General features: G+C 32.8%; 1 long non-coding RNA gene across 1 annotated transcript; it reads left to right on the forward strand.

Annotated features, from left to right (window-relative positions):
* Positions 1-7095: 7095 nt before the first annotated feature.
* LOC143056183 (uncharacterized) lies at positions 7096-15370 on the forward strand. The gene is made up of 4 exons (XR_012972249.1): positions 7096-7150; positions 8707-9430; positions 11383-11517; positions 12239-15370. It is a non-coding gene; the product is annotated as an uncharacterized LOC143056183 (long non-coding RNA).
* Positions 15371-17888: the final 2518 nt, after the last annotated feature.

Here is a 17888-nt window from a genome sequence, read left to right on the forward strand (position 1 = left end):
AACAGACCACATCAACCATCAACACCTGACACCTCCAATGCTTATATCCACTTCATTTGAACTTTGGTAGATAGTTGTCTCATTGGCAATCATATGACACTTCCTTATTTTTATTATAGTTATAATTCAAATAGTTGGTTTCCAAAATGGGATGAATGAATTAAATCCACTAGAAGAGAGGATGTTTTAAATAGAGACAGAAATTTTGCCTTGCAAAGGACATGTGTGGATCCCTATTAGAGTTGTTACAATTAACTATTATGTGGTCTTAAAATAGTTGTTGCAATGAATTGTTAAAGGACCTTCAAAAAAGTTGTTGTAATGAATTGTAATAAGACCTTTGAAAGTTGTTGCAATGACATATTATGTGATCATAGAAGAGGTTTTACAGTACATTACCATGTAAGGTATCAACAGTCATAGTAATGGTCTTAAAAGAGTTGTTGAAATGAGTTGTTATGTGGTCTAAAAATAGGTGTAAAATGAATTATTTTGTCATAAAAGCATTGTTGCAATTAATCATTTTGTTGTCTAAAAAGAGTTTTAGCAATGAGTTGTTATGTTGTCTTAAAAGAGTTGTTACAATGAATTGTTATGTGGTCCTAGAAAAGTTGTAGCAGTATATTGTTATGTGATCTTAACAGAGTTGTAACAATGAATTGTTATGTTGTCTTAACAGAGTTGTAACAATGAATTGTTATGTGATCTTAACAGAGTTGTAACAATGAATTGTTATGTTGTCTTAACAGAGTTGTAACAATGAATTGTTATGTTGTCTTAACAGAGTTGTAACAATGAATTGTTATGTGATCTTAACAGATTTGTAATAATGAATTGCTATGTGATCTTAACAGAGTTGTAACAATGAATTGTTATGTTGTCTTAACAGAGTTGTAACAATGAATTGTTATGTTGTCTTAACAGAGTTGTAACAATGAATTGTTATGTTGTCTTAACAGAGTTGTAACAATGAATTGTTATGTTGTCTTAACAGAGTTGTAACAATGAATTGTTGTGTTGTCTTAACAGAGTTGTAAAAATGAATTGGTATGTTGTCTTAACAGAGTTGTAACAATGAATTGTTATGTTGTCTTAACAGAGTTGTAACAATGAATTGTTATGTTGTCTTAACAGAGTTGTAACAATGAATTGTTATGTTGTCTTAACAGAGTTGTAACCATGATTATATGGTCATTAAAGATTTATGGCAATGAATTATTTTGTTGTTTAAAAAGAGTTCTTACAATGTCTGAACAGAGTTGTTACAATGAATTGATATTTGATCTCAAAAGAGTTGTTACAATGAATTATTATGCCTTCTAAACAGAATTGTTACTTTAAACAAGTAAATCATCTTTAAAGAATTGTTGCAATGAATGGTTATATGGTCATTAAAGATTTATGGCAATGAACTATTTTGGTGTCTAAAAAGAGTTGTTGCAATGAGTTGTTATGTTACAATACCGAACTCCAAGGACTTGAAATCAGAAAGTCCTTTATTAAATGGCAAAATCCAAAGCTCAAACAAATCTAACGATCTGTCATATTCCTGACTTGGTACAGGCATTTCTTTATGTAGAAAATGATGGATTAAACCTGGTCTTTAAATGAAATTGAAGGAATTGTGTAGTCTAAAACATGTTGTAGCTATGAGTTGTAATGTTCCCTTAAAAGAGTTGTTACTATTATTTGGGTCTAAAGGAGTCATAGTGAAGATTTGCAATATCGATTGAAAAGAGTTTTTGAAATGAATTGTTCAGTTGTTTTAAAAGAGTCATGGTAAGGATTTGTTATATGGGCAAAAAAAGAGATGTTACAATGCAGTATTATGTTGTCTAAGGAAGAGTGGTTGTAATTAATTGTAATATAAGATCTTACAAGAGTTGTTAATAATATATTGTTTTGTTGTCTTAAAAGAGTTGTTGCAATATCTCGTATCAACTTCACAAATAATTCACAATGGTCTTGAAGTATAGATTCGGGTACTGACATTGTTTATTATCTTAATAACGTTTTATAGTATTCCTTTATTTGTTTTTAAAAATACTACTTTTACTTTTTAGTGTGTTCTTTTTGTGGGATTTTGACGTGACTCGGTCTTCCCGTCATGGTGTAATTGTTCTGTGATAATTTCTGTCTTCGTGTTTTCGTTTTTTGCTAATATGCTTTGTCTATGTGCCTCTTTTTTACCTGTGAAATACAACACATCGTTGTCAATATAATGGAATTTTGTACGACTGTCATACAAGTAAGAGGTTTAGCTTGCTTTAAAACCAGGATTAATCTACCATTTTCTACATAAGAAAATGCCTGTACCAAGTCAGGAATATGACAGTTGTTGGCCATTCATTTGACGTGTTTTAGCTTCTGATTTTGCCATTTGATTAAGGACTTTCCGTTTTGAACTTTCCCCGGAATTCAGTGTTGTTGTGTTTTATTTTTTGTTATGTGGTGTTAAAAGAGTTGTTGCAATAAAATACTATGTTTTCGTTGAAGAGGTGATGAAATGAACTCATACTGATATGGTCTTTAAAAGATCACAATAATTCAGTGCTATGCGGTAGCAAAACAGTTGCCGCAATAAATTGTTGTCATGAACTGATATGAGGTCTTTAAAAGTCAAAATGATGAAGTGTACTGCGGTATTAAAAGAGTTGTAGCAATGAATCATTTTCTGGTCTTCAAAAGAATTGTTGCAACTGATTGTATTTAAGAAGTTAGTAATATTGAACTATTATGTGGTCTTGAATGAGCTGTTGCAATGAATTGTTATGTGCTCTTAAACTAGTTTTTGCAATAAATTGTTATTTTATGTATAAACAAAATTTTTATATAAGGTATTAACAGTCATAGTAAAGATTTGCAATATGGTATTTAACGAGTTTTTGCAATGAATTGTTAGATGGTATAAAAAGAGGTGTAAAAACGAATTTTTATCTGGTCGTAATTAGTTATCAAAGATACCAGGATTATAATTTAGTACGCTAGACGTGCGTTTCGTCTACATAAGACTCATCAGTGACGCTCAAAAGAAAGCGAAAGTGAAAGCCAAACAAGTACAAAGTTGAAGAGCATTGAAGATCCAAAATTCCAAAAAGTTGTGCCAAATACGGCTAAGGTAATCTATTCCTGGGATAAGAAAATCCTTAGTTTTATGAAAAATTCAAAGTTTTGTTTTCAGGAAATTTATAAAATTGTTGTTTCAATTAACTGATATGAAGTTGTAAGAAATTGATATACTAGTATGGTCTTTAAAAAAGTTGTGCCGTGAATTGTTATGTGGCCTTAAGAGAGTCATAGTAATGGATTTTATGTGGTCTTGAAAACTGTTGCAATGAATTTTTATGTGATCTTACAAAAGGTCGTAGCAATAAATTGTTATGTGGTCTTAAAATAGTTGTTGCAATAAAATGTTATATGTTTTTTTAAGTGAAAGTACTGTATTATAATGTTATTTCAAAAGAGTTAGTTCATGACATTGTTATGGAAATTTAAAACAGTTGTTGCCAAAAAAGCGGGAGGTTTGGCATGCCACAAAACCATGTTCAACCCAGCATTTTTTTTCTAAAAAAATTATCTGTACCAAGTCAGGAAAATGGCCATCGTTATATATGATGCGTTTCCATCAGTTTTAGTTTGTAACCCGGATTTGTTTTTTGTCGAGCCTTCGACTTTAGTCGAAAAAGCGAGACTAAGCGATCCTACATTCCGTCGTCGACGTCGTCGTCGGCGGCGGCGTCCACAAATATTCACTCTGTGGTTACAGTTTTTGAAATTTTAACAACTTTCTTAAGCTATCCTGGATTTCTACCAAACTTGGACAGAAGCTTGTTTATGATCATAAGATAGTATTCAGAAGTAAATATTGTAAAAATAAAATTCCATTTTCTACGTATTTTACTTTTAAATGGACTTAGTTTTTCTGCCAGGAAATATTACATTCACTCTGTGGTTAAAGTTTTTAAAATTTTAACAACTTTCTTAAACTATCCTGGGTTAGTACCAAACTTGGACAGAAGCTTGTTTATGATCATAAGATTGTATCCAGAAGTTAATTTTGTAAAAATAAAATTTCATTTTTTCCGTATTTTACTTTTAAATGTACTTATACCACTTTCCCAGGTTAGGAGGAAGGTTGGGATCCCGCTAAAATGTTTAACCCCGCCACATTATTTATGTATGTGCCTGTCCCAAGTCAGGAGCCTGTAATTCGGTGGTTGTCGTTTGTTTATGTGTTACATATTTGTTTTTCGTTCATTTTTTTACATAAATAAGGCCGTTAGTTTTCTCGTTTGAATTGTTTTACATTGTCTTATCGGGGCCTTTTATAGCTGACTTTGCGGTATGGGCTTTGCTCATTGTTGAAGGCCGTACGGTGACCTATAGTTGTTGGTCTCTGTGTCATTTTGGTCTTTTGTGGATAGTTGTCTCATTGGCAATCATACCTCATCTTCTTTTTTATATTAGATTTTCTGCCAGGAAACAACACATTCACTCTGTGGTTAAACTTTTTAAAATTTAGATAACTTTCTTATACTATTTTGGATTTGTACCAAACTTGGACAGAAGCTTGTTAATGATCAAAAGCTAGTATCTAGAAGGAAATTTTGTAAAAATAAAATTCCATTTTTTCGTATTTTACTTTTAAATGGACTTAGAATTTCTGCCAGGAAACAACACATTCACTCTGTAGTTAAGCTTTTTAAAATTTAGCTTTCTTGTACTATTTTGGATTTGTACCAAACTTGGACAGAAGCTTGTTTATGATCAAAAGCTAGTATCTAGAAGGAAATTTATTTTTCTTCCAGTTGACATTACATTTAATCTGCAGTTAAAAGTTTTTAAACAGTATTAGATTCATAAACTATCCTGGCTTTTTACCAAACTTGTACAGAAGCTTCTTACAATTTAAAGATAATATCAACAGGAATATTTTATTGATTTATTTCCTCATTTTTGTTGAGCCTGCGATTAACAGAAAGAGTAGGCGAGACACTGGGTTCCGTAGAACCCTTACAAATTTTTTTTCTCACTCGATTTATGAATTTCGAAACAGCGGTATACTACTGTTGCGTTTATGTTGTATCAATGAAGTGTTATATAAAGGCAACAGTAGAATACCGCTGTTCGAAAGTCATAAATCGATTGAGAGAAACAAATCCGGGTTACAAGCTAACACCGAGGGAAACGCATCAATCAACAAGTGCAACAACAACCAAACGACAATGTAATATACACAGAAACGAACTGTAAGATAACAACTGCCATTTTCAAGACTTGTTACAGGACATTTTAAAAAAAAAATTAGTGGGTTGAACCTGGTTTTGTGACAAGCGAAACCTCGCGCTTTTATGTCAATGTTAAATATAACACTAAAATGACAACAATATATGACAGGAATACAGTACAAATAAATGCAAGAACATTCAGAACAGAGAAATATAAAAATAAACAATACAATAGTGCATTTCGATATGCTAATAGTTGTCAAATGTTATGTGTATAATTTTTTAAGAGTCGAAAGTACTGAATTTTTATGAGTCTTCAAAGAGTTGTTGCAAGATATTGTTATGGGAAGGTATAAGACTAGTTGCTATGAATTATTATTTGTTTTTTTTAAGAATCGTTGCATTGAATTGTATGTGTCTCAATTTTTTTAATATTTGATATAAACGGAAAATCTTATTGTGGCAAAAGAGTCTCAGAAAGAAGAGATCTACTATTTTTATTGTACTGTAATAATTGCTTAAGGGGAACGAGTGCTTGATAAATAGGATTGAATACCAGATTACAATTCATTTCAAATTTGTATACTGGTATCTATGTATCTATGACTAGATTATTTACAATCACTGGGACAGTGCCAAAGCTGGTGCAGAGTTTTGTCCCGAGGGTATCACCAGCCCAGTGTTCAGCACATATATATTACCTTAGCTGTATTTAACAAAATCTTAAGAGATTTTGGGTCATCAATGCTCTTCAACTTCGTACTTTGTTTGGCCTTTTTATTTTTATTTGAGCCACACTGATGAGTCTTGTGAACACGAAACGCACGTCTGGCGTACAAATTTGTTATCCTGGTATCTATGATGAGTTTATGGCATAATATTGCTATATGTAAGCAACATAAAGGATATGGAATGATCTCCAATGATTGATTGATTGTTGGTGTTTAAAACCACTTTTAGCACTATTGAAAATACCAGGGTGGTCATGTTTTTTATCAGAGAAATAAGCCAGAAATAACCACTGATATTCGACAGGAAAAACTAGCAATTCAATTAGGATCGGAATCAAACACACCTGCACTGAGACCCTAATTAATAATGAGACAACTAAGATGTGAACAATAATTGCTAGGTTATCGTTTGACATTCGACAATTTATATGCGAGGGCCTCAGGCAAGATTAGTTTGTTGAGAAGACCGAATATGGTAATTCCTTAGTTATATATTTGCCACATGACAAAAGTCATATTTGGAAGTTATTTGGTATTTTTTTTCTAGACATTAGCACTAACAACTTTTAAGTAACCTAAATATCTCTTATACTTACTTGGTAAACACAAATTGTAAAGCGGTTGTTTATGAGATAGGCTTGTCTATTCTTGACCTCGTATTAAAGATGAGTTAATTAGTGTCGCAATCGCCCGTGCCTTGCAGCCACACATAATCATTGTTACAAACAGATAGAGATGATGTTTGAGCAGTACAATAACCGGTACCATAAACCAATGGTAACTATATGGATTTCATGACTCAGAACTGTTTTGATGAGTTTCATGATACTTATTATAATCTTTTCTTTGGTGTTATAGTGATCACATTAGATATTGATTTAGCGGACACCGAAAAATTTCCAATTATCTCATATATGCCTGCATTTTGTAAATCCTGTATGGCATTCATGTGTATTAGTTTAGCCAACACTATAATACGCAGAAGAGTGGGAAAACATGCGTTTCTTTCCTTTTTTTGCCGAGTTCATATCATAAACGTACAAAGTCATAGATCGAAAATCTTAGAACAGAACATAATGCATGACCTGCCTGTTTTGAGATTTAATCAGGGTCATCTAAAAATAGTTTCAAAGGAAGTAAACGTTAGAATCCAGTAGATGGCAGACATGTTAGATAACAGTATTTATCACAGTGAGTAGATAGATTCTCGGACTGTTCCCCGTTTAAACAATCCAGAACAGCTTGGATATTATATATATTAATATATATTATCGACTCGCTAGTCACTTTATGTCTGAATAGTTTTTCACAGCAATGCACTTGGTGAATGTAGTCATTTTATATTTTCTCTGTATTTTCAATCGATTTTCTATATTTACATTCAAGGTTATTTTCAAGTGTTGATTGTGTTCTTTTCCATATCATAATTATCGTCCATGTACTTTTTAAAATAATATTTTGTAAAATGCCCAATATCTTTAGGTATTCCCTAAACCCCCTGCCAAAATTGTTTTGAAAAACTTGAAAGACATTTTACAAACTGCTTAGATAAACGGGAAGGCATTCTAAAAAAAATCCTTGAAATTATGTTATCAATCTAATTAAAATTTGTTCTCCGCACTTGCTCCTCGTTGTTTATACGGCTCCCGAGCGTGACATATCGACAACGAGAACTAATTTTCGTTATATTGTTATTTTATAGAATGAAATTTTCTCAAAAAATTAAGCCATTGTAAGTATTGAACAACAGAACAGTTTATATATGATAATTACCTAATTTTGACGCTGGCATCTTAATTAAGAGATTAGATAATTAAAAGAAATAATTCTTGCTTAAAATTCCAACTTTAGCTTTGTTATTTCATTAAATATTTGGATGGCAGTTTTTTCATCTCATTTGTCCTGATTTATGTGCACATATATCGATATATATTTTAATATCGGTAACCTTCTGTCTCCTTACTTCATAATATTGTAATAACCCAAGCGAATTCTCTTGAGACAATTAAGATCAAGATACTCAAATAGTGGCACCACAACCAAACACGGCCTTTCATGGTGAAAGATATATCTGTTAAAGAAAGGAATCCGTTTGGCTGTGCAGAATGTGTAACAGCGCATACCAGTTTTTTCTCAATATCAAATCTGATGCCTAAGGAAAGTACCACGTTCTCCGTATATTTTAAGAATTCTTTATTTGGTAGGAGGCCTGTTGGATCTCTCCCTATCCAACATACTTCATTTCAAGGTGCAGTCGAACTCCCTGTCCTTTATCCTGGTCACTCTTTTGCCAATTTCTTATATATTTTTTTTTCTCGTCCTAAACATTTGCTACTAAACGCAAACAAACATCAATTAGTTGATAAAAAACATCCTTCTTTTTCTCTGTTTCTTATTACACACTTCTGTTTTGGATCTAGATTTCCCCAAAAATATTTGTAAATTTTCTTCTTTTGTAAGAACAATGAGTCCTACCATCGTTGAATAGAATGTTAAAAAAAGGTTTTATGAAAGCAAGTCATTAACGTTATATATACTCTTGTATACAAGATTGCTCGAAAACACCTAAGATCAGTAGGGTTAAAAAATTGCGGAAACCACTTTGTATTTTTCCATAATTCGTGTTTCTCGCTACATTGAAGACTTGTTGGTGACCTTCTGCTGTTGTTTTTTTTTCTATGGTCGGGTTGTTGTCTCTTTGACACATTCCCCATTTCCATTCTCAATTTTATTGCTTTGTTTTATAGATTACAGCCTACCGATTTAGTGATGTAAAATCCCAGTGCAGAGTTGGTACAAACACGTAATGTCGGGAAACTGAAAAAATGGCTACTTCATCAGCGTTAAATGAAAATTATATCACAAACTATGCAAGACTTGGACATGCAGCCCAAGAACTACTTCCTGAAGTGTTACGCGAACTTTTATTGTTAATGGAACCACCTGTTATGCTTTTCAAAGATTGTCACGCCAATAAATATTTTGCTGATCGTATACTTAGACCAGTTGAATGGCAACGTATAACCAATGTTGCTACTGATGGATACTCTAAATTTGACATACAACTTCTATATAAAATTATACGAAATCTTAACCTTGTGCCATGTCCGACACGTGGTTGGGATCATCCCCAGGATCCCATGGTTCATGAATTGACTATAGGCGATGATGTCGAAAGAATAAGACGACTGAGGAACGAAATTTTACACAAAGGAGAAACCAAAGTCACTGATAAAGATCTTGCGGAGTATTTTTCAATCTTTAAAGGTTTAACAAAGCGACTAGAAAAATATTTAGGCAAACCACATGGTCATTTTTTATTCAAATTTGAACAGCTTGAAACTTGTTGCATGGACCAGAAATCAGAAGAACAATTTATAAAAACAATCACGGATTTGGTTAAAAACGAAGAAGATATAAAAGATGAAGTCGGCAGAGTTCGAATAGAGGTAGAAGATCTTAAAATGAAAGGTGAACAATTAAGACTTTAAGATATATATGCACAATAGTCAAACTGTAATTGATCATATAGTCATTTTGTACTGTATATCAATGAAAATGACAGAATTCATTAAGATAACTGCCTCGAAGGTCTGTTAGTATCATGATCGCCTCGAGAGCACGATGCAGTTGGTTCGATCCCTGGCCGGATGAAATAAAAGACTTGAAATTCGATATTTCTCGCTACGACACTAAGCATGTTGCATTCAGCAGTATAAGTGAGAGAAAAGACTAGAAGTCAGAAAATGAAAAAAAGTTTACACTATAAATGATTCTAATCACTTGCAACATGTAACGGTAAATATGCTTAACTTTATCAAAGGTATGAAGATTAAAGAACATGACATAGCGCAAGGTGAAAGTTCAAATCAATGTTGAACATCTGCTCACATGATAACACAACCCTGGTTGTCGAGCCTTCGACTTTAGTCGAAAAAGCGAGACTAAGCGATCCTACATTCCGTCGTCGTCGGCGTCGTCGGCGGCGTCAACAAATATTCACTCTGTGGTTAAAGTTTTTGAAATTTTAATAACTTTCTTAAACTATACTGGATTTCTACCAAACTTTGACAGAAGCTTGTTTATGATCATAAGATAGTATCCAGAAGTAAATTTTGTAAAAATAAAATTCCATTTTTTCCGTATTTTACTATAAATGGACTTAGTTTTTTCTGCGGGGAAACAAAACATTCACTCTGTGGTTAAAGTTTTTAGAATTTTAATAACTTTCTCAAACTATCCTGGGTTTGTACCAAACTTGGACAGAAGCTTGTTTATGATCATAAGATAATATCCAGAAGTAAATTTTGTAAAAATAAAATTCCATTTTTTCCGTATTTTACTTATAAATGGACTTAGTTTTTTTCTGCGGGGAAACATTACATTCACTCTGTGGTTAAAGTTTTTAGAATTTTAATAACTTTCTTTAACTATCCTGGGTTTGTACCAAACTTGGACAGAAGCTTGTTTATGATCATAAGATAGTATCCAGAAGAAAATTTTGTAAAAATAAAATTCAATTTTTTCCGTATTTTACTTATAAATGGACTTAGTTTTTTCTGCAGGGAACCATTACATTCACTCTGTGGTTAAAGTTTTTAAAATTTAAATAACTTTCTTAAACTATCCTGGGTTTGTACCAAACTTGGAAATAACCTTATTTATGATCATAAGATTGTATCCAGAAGTAAAGTTTGTAAAAAGATTACTCTGTTTTTTTCTGTAATTTACTTTCAAATGGACTTAGATTTTCTTACAATCATAAAATAGTAACAAGAGGAATATTTTTATTGATTTTTTTCCTCATTGTTGTTGAGCCTGTGATTTACAGCAAAAATAGGCGAGACACTGGGTTCCGCGGAACCCTTACAAATTTTTTTTAATTACAATCGTACACAAAGTTCTTATTGTATTCATTGGGACTGAGTACGCGGATATATATATTTTAATACAACGTATAAAAAAGAAGATGTGGTATGATTGCCAATGAGACAACTATCCACAAAAGACCAAAATGACACAGACATTAACAACTATAGGTCACCGTAATTCAGTTGTTTTTCGTATTTCATGTATTTTTGTTTAAATTATTAACATTAACATAGGTACTAAGATTTGTATGTTAACTATCAATGAACAGCATGCTATTCGTGTCTGTGTACTGAAATTCATGCGGATTGGTTAACCTATTATCGCGTTTTTATATTAAAACGTTCGTTGAATCATCATTAGCAGTTGAGTTATATACAATATTTTAGTGGATTATGATCCATAAGCAAAAGATCGATAGATATTATATAAAGTATGGACATGTGATTGCTATTCCAAGGGGTTCCATTTTAAATGATGACCATTGACAATTTAACTGTCGTACATGCATAATCTTGTTTAAAAGTGTAATAGATTGATACGTTCTTTTTCAGGCAATACGATATCTAAGTTAGAAGAAGAAAATAAATATTTTGCAGAGCGGCTTGCTAGACTTGAAGAAATGCTACTTTCTTCACTTAAACCTAACAAGCTATGCGAGAAAGATGTCATTTCCAAAGACATAATGGGTAAATACATTTTCACACTAACAAGAATAGCAATGGAATAGCGAATAGAAACGGTCAATGTGTCAAATAGACAACAACCCAACCAAGGATCAGAAAACAGCCCAATGCCACCAATGAGTCTTTAACACAGCAAAAGATCCCGCATCCGAAGGCGGACTAAATTTCTGCTGACCCCTAAACAATGATGCATACTTTCAGTAGTTCGACTAAATTGACGCAATACTAAACTCCAAAACTTCTAAACGAACCAAAATTTGAAAATGTGCAAGACTAACAAAGACTGGAGGTTCCAAAAATGCAGCCAGGTTAGACATTTTTATGAGATCGCATCCCTTCCCTATACATCTAGCCAATGTGGAATAAACAAACACACAACAATAAACGCAGAAGAACTTAGTTTTTAAAAGATGTCCTAGTCCGATGTTACAAAAAAGGTACATAATTAAACAAAGGACTAATAAAATGTATATGAGATATTTGCGGAAAAGCATTTTATTTCAATATGAACCGTTTTACTTGAAAGATACATTTACAAAATCAGTATTAAATCTTTATAAAGATTGAACAAAGATTGGCAAAAACGATTCGTTTCCGGTACAGAGATAACTGCCTTCACATATGATTTTTATATACATATAGTCACAGAAATTGAAGAAGTCATATATTGTTAATGTATTTGGTTTATTGTAATTCTTACATAAAAATGTCCTTAATTTTGTAGATTTATTTGAAACCTATTTAGTGGAATGGCAAGAGGATGAAAAAGACTTTGTTCTTACAAGAGCGGCTCAATATGTTCTCGACACTATCATTAGCGACAGCTGTAAATGCATAGCAGTCACTGGCTGTCCTGGAAGTGGGAAATCGTCAATCATTCACCATGTAGCCATTTTTCTACAGAAAACACTGGCATACGAAATAATACCAAATGTTTGTGAACCGGGCGATTTTAAACAATATTTTAGTTCTAGCAGACGGCAAGTATTTGTTTTAGACAATATATTTGGTACGATTGCAGTAAATGCATCACTAGTTGAAAGTTGGTATGCAAATTTAGAAGTTATTGAAAAAATGTTAAATATGGGCAAAACTAAAGTTCTTTTATCATGTCGTATGCATATAATGAAAGATTCTCTTCTCCAACGACTTAAAATATTCGTATCGAACGAATGTAATCTGCATACAGAAAAACTGTGTTTGCTCGAGAAAGAACGTTTGATGATTGCAAAAAGATACCTTAATAACTCGGAAATAAAGGAAATTGCGGATGTATTGAACCTGTATCAATTCTTTCCACTGCTTTGCAAATGGTATGCAAAGAATAAGAAACCAAGTATTAGAGAGTTTTTTCAAAACCCTGTTGACATCTTTAAACAAAACATAGTCGAAATGAAGGAAGATCCAAGTAGAATCCAGTATTGTGCATTTGTTTTATGTTTATTGTTTAATGGGAATTTGCATGAAAGTTGGTTTGAGAGAGACAGTGACCATGAAAATAAATTACATGCGATTTGTACAGAATTTGGAATAGACTTCAGAATTAAAAGAAAAGAACTACAACAGCAACTGGATAGACTTGAGAATACATATATAAAGAAACTTAATAGAAATTATTACATTGTGCATGACAAAGTGTATGATGTCGCAGTGGTAATTTGTGGACAAGACATTATAGAATGTTTTATTGAATATACAGATTCTATATTTATTGGCGATCGATATCAGTTAGAGTCTATTAAATCAGACTTTGATGAAACTGTCATTAGAATACCGCAAAAACACGAAGATAGGTATTTCCAACGATTATTGAAAGATCTAGAATGTGGCCATATATACAGTTCATTTCAAAATAGACAACTTCAGAATCAAAAGTATAGAGATAAACTTATTGCATTCATGCTAAGCAATAAACGTATTATACGAAGCATATTGAAGAAAATGGACGAACTTCAGCTACGTTTAATAGAAAGCAGAAAACAGACAGAAGATTTTATTTCACTCTCTGCTGAAGAAAGTGACCACTCGTTTTCCGGTGAAGAAAGTGACTACTCATCTTTCGGTGAACAAAGTGAGCATTCATCTTCCGTTGAGGATAGTGAACACTCGTCTTTTGGTGAAGACACAGAAAGCTATAACATGGGAGTGCAAAGGCCTGGAAGAAATAAACCAAATAGCAATCAAATATATCCGGTAGATGATCAAGACTTTCCACTGCCGCTTCTAGTGTCTTCTACACAAGGCTACGAAGATATTGTTCAAATGTTAATCAACTTTGGATGTAATGTCAACGTTTATGACAAATTTCGTAGAACTGCATTGTTTCTTGCCGCTTCACATGGTCATCCTTCTACTGTAGAAACACTCTTATTAAACAACTGCAATCCATCTTTATGCGACGTCTGGGAGCGATCTCCTTTTTATGTGGCTTGCTATGAAGGTAACTCAGAAATAGTTAAACTATTGCTTAAGGTGTCAGATATCTCCAAATCAGACACGTGCTACTTTAAAACACCGCTTCATGTTGCATGCGAATTTGGACATTTCGTGATAGTGAAGATGTTGTTGGAAAATGGTTCTAGTATGTATCAGTGCAATACTGATGGTCATTCGCCATTGTTTGTAGCTTGTGAAAGGGGGCATCCGCAATTAGTAAAATTACTGCTTGATTATGGCTCCGATATTAACCAAAGAGACGAAAAAGACAAAACACCGCTATTTGTTGCTTGCGAAAACGGCTTTTCCGAAGTGGTGAAAATTCTTCTTGATCATAAAGCCAATATTTCATTATGTAACTCTGATGGGTCATCACCAATACACGTAGCTTGTAAATGGGGTCATACAAATACAGTAGCAATTTTGGTGGACAGAAACGCAGATATTAATAGTTTAGATCGTTTATATGGGCGAACACCACTTTTCCTTGCAGTTGAAGGAAAATATAGTGAAATAATTCAGCTTTTGATAGAAAACGGGTGCGATATTTTTACATGCGATAAGAGAAAGCAGTCTCCTTTATACGTAGCTTGTAAAACTGGTCAAACTTCTATTGTAAAACTTTTACTGGAACGCATGGACGAATATTATGTTCTTTCTTTTAATTATTCGGAATGGTCTCCTTTGATAGCAGCTTGTGAAGGTGGTTACGATTCTATAGCACAAATGTTGTTAGAGCGAAATTTTTACATAAACATTTGTGACATGAACGGTAAATGTCCTATTCACATAGTCTGTGAAAATGGTTTTACTGAAATTATGTCAACTTTATTAAGTCATAATTGTGAAGTCGATCGTTTAGACGGAGATGGTCGATCAGCTTTGTTAATAGCATGTGAGAATGGGTACTCAGATATTGCTAAATTACTCCTTGAAAACAAAGCAAACCATTCACTAACTGACGAGGATAACTGGTCTCCCTTTCAAGTAGCATGTTACGAAGGACATGCAGATATTGTTGAAGTATTAATACAATATAATTCTGAAACAATGCAATGTGATGATAAAAACCGTTCACCTTTATTTATTGCATGCATGAAAGGACATGCAAGTGTGGCAGAACTATTGTTATCAAGGAATATAGCTGATGTACATCAAAGTGATGTTCGGAAATGGACTTCACTACACATTGCTTCAAAGGAAGGACATAGAGAAGTTGTGGAAGTATTATTAAAGTATGGAGCTGACAGGACTTTACTAACCGAGGCTGGTAGGAGTCCTTTAGATTTATCTCGTTCTTCATTTCGGAATGATATCGTACAACTGTTAACTGTTGACACTTCATCAGACGATTGACCACTCATCATATTAATCATAATTATAATTAATATAACATCTATAAATAAAGGCAACAGTAGTTTACCGCTGTTCAAAATTCATAAATCGATTGAGATAATAACAAAGCCGGGTTATAAACGAAACCAAGAGAAACACATCAACTATAAGAGGAAAACAACGGGACAGCAGAAACACTGAAATACAACAAAAACAAACGCCAACATACATAGAAAGGTTTTATATGATAACAACTGCCACATTCCGGACTTGAAACAGGACAATTGAAGAAAAAAATGGCGGGCTAAACCAAGTTTTATGGCTAGTATATGTGGCAATGTTAAATAAAATATTGCTAAAATGATAACACTACGCGACAGGAATACAGCACAATCAAACAAACAAAAAAAGTAAATTCACAAAAAATACTGAACTTCGAGGAAAATTCAAAGCGGAAATTCCGTAATCAAATGGCAAAAATCAAATAATAAAACACATCAGACGAAGGGACAACAACTGTCATATTCCTGACTTGGTACTGGCATTTTCAAATGTAGAAAAAGGTGGATAGAACAATACGCACAAATAAATGATAAAATAGTACATTACAACATGTAATCCGCAGACTAACAACGAACATCTTCCATTAACCACAACACTGGACAGCACAAACAGTAACGTACATGTATATATAATTTGAAATTAATACAATTATTTCATAATACTAATCCAAACAATTATCATTGTAATGGCGGTATAGAAAGGCTATTTTAAATTTATGATGTGACGACGTCATAATTATTAGAACTAACACAATACTTTATCCATCGAAAATGGAAATAAATTCGACTATACTGACAAACAAGACATATGTGAAATGTACCGAAAATACAGAATCAGACATAACACAATATCCAACAGAACCCACAAAAGAAACATCATCACTAAATATATTGATGTTTGAATTATAAATACCGAAATCTGTCGTATAGCATTGTTAATTCACACTCTGCAAAAGAGTCATACTCAGTATTCGGGAATTTGTCACGTTCGGTACTTAGTTGACAGACGACATAGATGTTACGTCACATCTGTAAGCTTTCCTCCTCAGAACTCTTAAAAAAGACGATTAATTGATCGATTGATTAAATAATTGATTGATTGTTGATTGATTGATTTTGTATTGATAGCTTGATTGATTGATTGATTGATTGATTATGTATTGATAGCTTGATTGATTGATTATGTATTGATAGCTTGATTGAATGATTGTATTGATAGCTTGATTGATTGATTGATGCTACGTGGACGCCCAGTGGCAAATAAATAATGAATATTGAGAATGAGAATGTTTGACTCTCACTTGGGAATGAAAGTAAGATGGATTCATGCCTTGATAATATACACTCACTCTGTTGTTGTAAGGTATAACGTACAGATAGCGTGGCACTCATACTACATGCGACTGATGCTTTGTCAATTCAGTGCTAACAGAGTTCTTGTATTGTCGTCATATTAATTCCACAGTATCTCTGCTTCCGTTTTTGGTTATTATCTTGAATGTTATTATAGTAAGAGATAAACTGTAAACAGAAATAATGTTCAGCAAAGTAAGATCTACAAATAAGTCAATCATGACCAAAATGGTCGGTTGACCCCTTAAGGAGTTATTGCCCTTTATAGTCATTTTTTACCAATTTTTCGTACATTTTTGTAATCTTTTACAAAAATCTTCTCTGAAACTATTGAGCCAGATTTAACCATACTTAGCCACAATCACCATTGGGGTATCTAGTTTAAAAATGTGTACGGTGACCCGGTCAACCAATCATTATGGCCGCTATGGCTAAAAATAGAACATATGGGTAAAATGTAGATTTTGGCTTATAACTCTGAAACCAAAGCATTTAGAGCAAAATCAAACAGGGCTTTTGGAACAGATGCTTAATTATTTATCAAGTAAAGATCTATTTGCCCTGAAATTTTCAGATGAATCGGACAACCGGTTGTTGGGTTGCTGTCCCTAATTTGGTAATTTTTAAGGAAATTTTGACGTTTTTGGTTATTATCTTGAATGTTATTATAGATAGAGATAAACTGTAAACAGCAATAATGTTAAGCAAAGTAAGACCTACAAATAAGTCAAATGACCAAAATGGTCAGTTGACCCCTTAAGGAATTATCGCCCTTTACAGTCAATTTTTAACAGTTTCATAAAATGTTTGTAAATTTTTGTAAATTTTTAACAAAATATTTTATTCTGTAACTAAGTTCGTTATAGATAGAGATTATTGTAAGAAGCAAGACTGTTCAGTAAAGTAAGATCTACAAACACATCACCATCCCCAAAAAACAATTTTGTCATTAATTCATAGATCTGTGTCTTTTGTTTAATATGAACATAGTCCAAGGTGAGTGACACAGGCTCTTAAGAGCCTCTAGTTTTGGTATTAATATACTTTTGGCGTGACTTATTTAATTATACATCCCGCAAGTGTTCTATTGTGCTATGGCCATTTTTTTATTCTTTTTTTTTCATTTTTGCTTACGTCATTTTGTATTTCTTTGTTGAAAAAGTTTAATATGTTTTATAGAGATTAAGA

The sequence above is a fragment of the Mytilus galloprovincialis genome, chromosome 1 (assembly GCF_965363235.1).
Source record: "Mytilus galloprovincialis chromosome 1, xbMytGall1.hap1.1, whole genome shotgun sequence".
In the NCBI taxonomy this organism is placed as follows: domain Eukaryota; kingdom Metazoa; phylum Mollusca; class Bivalvia; order Mytilida; family Mytilidae; genus Mytilus; species Mytilus galloprovincialis.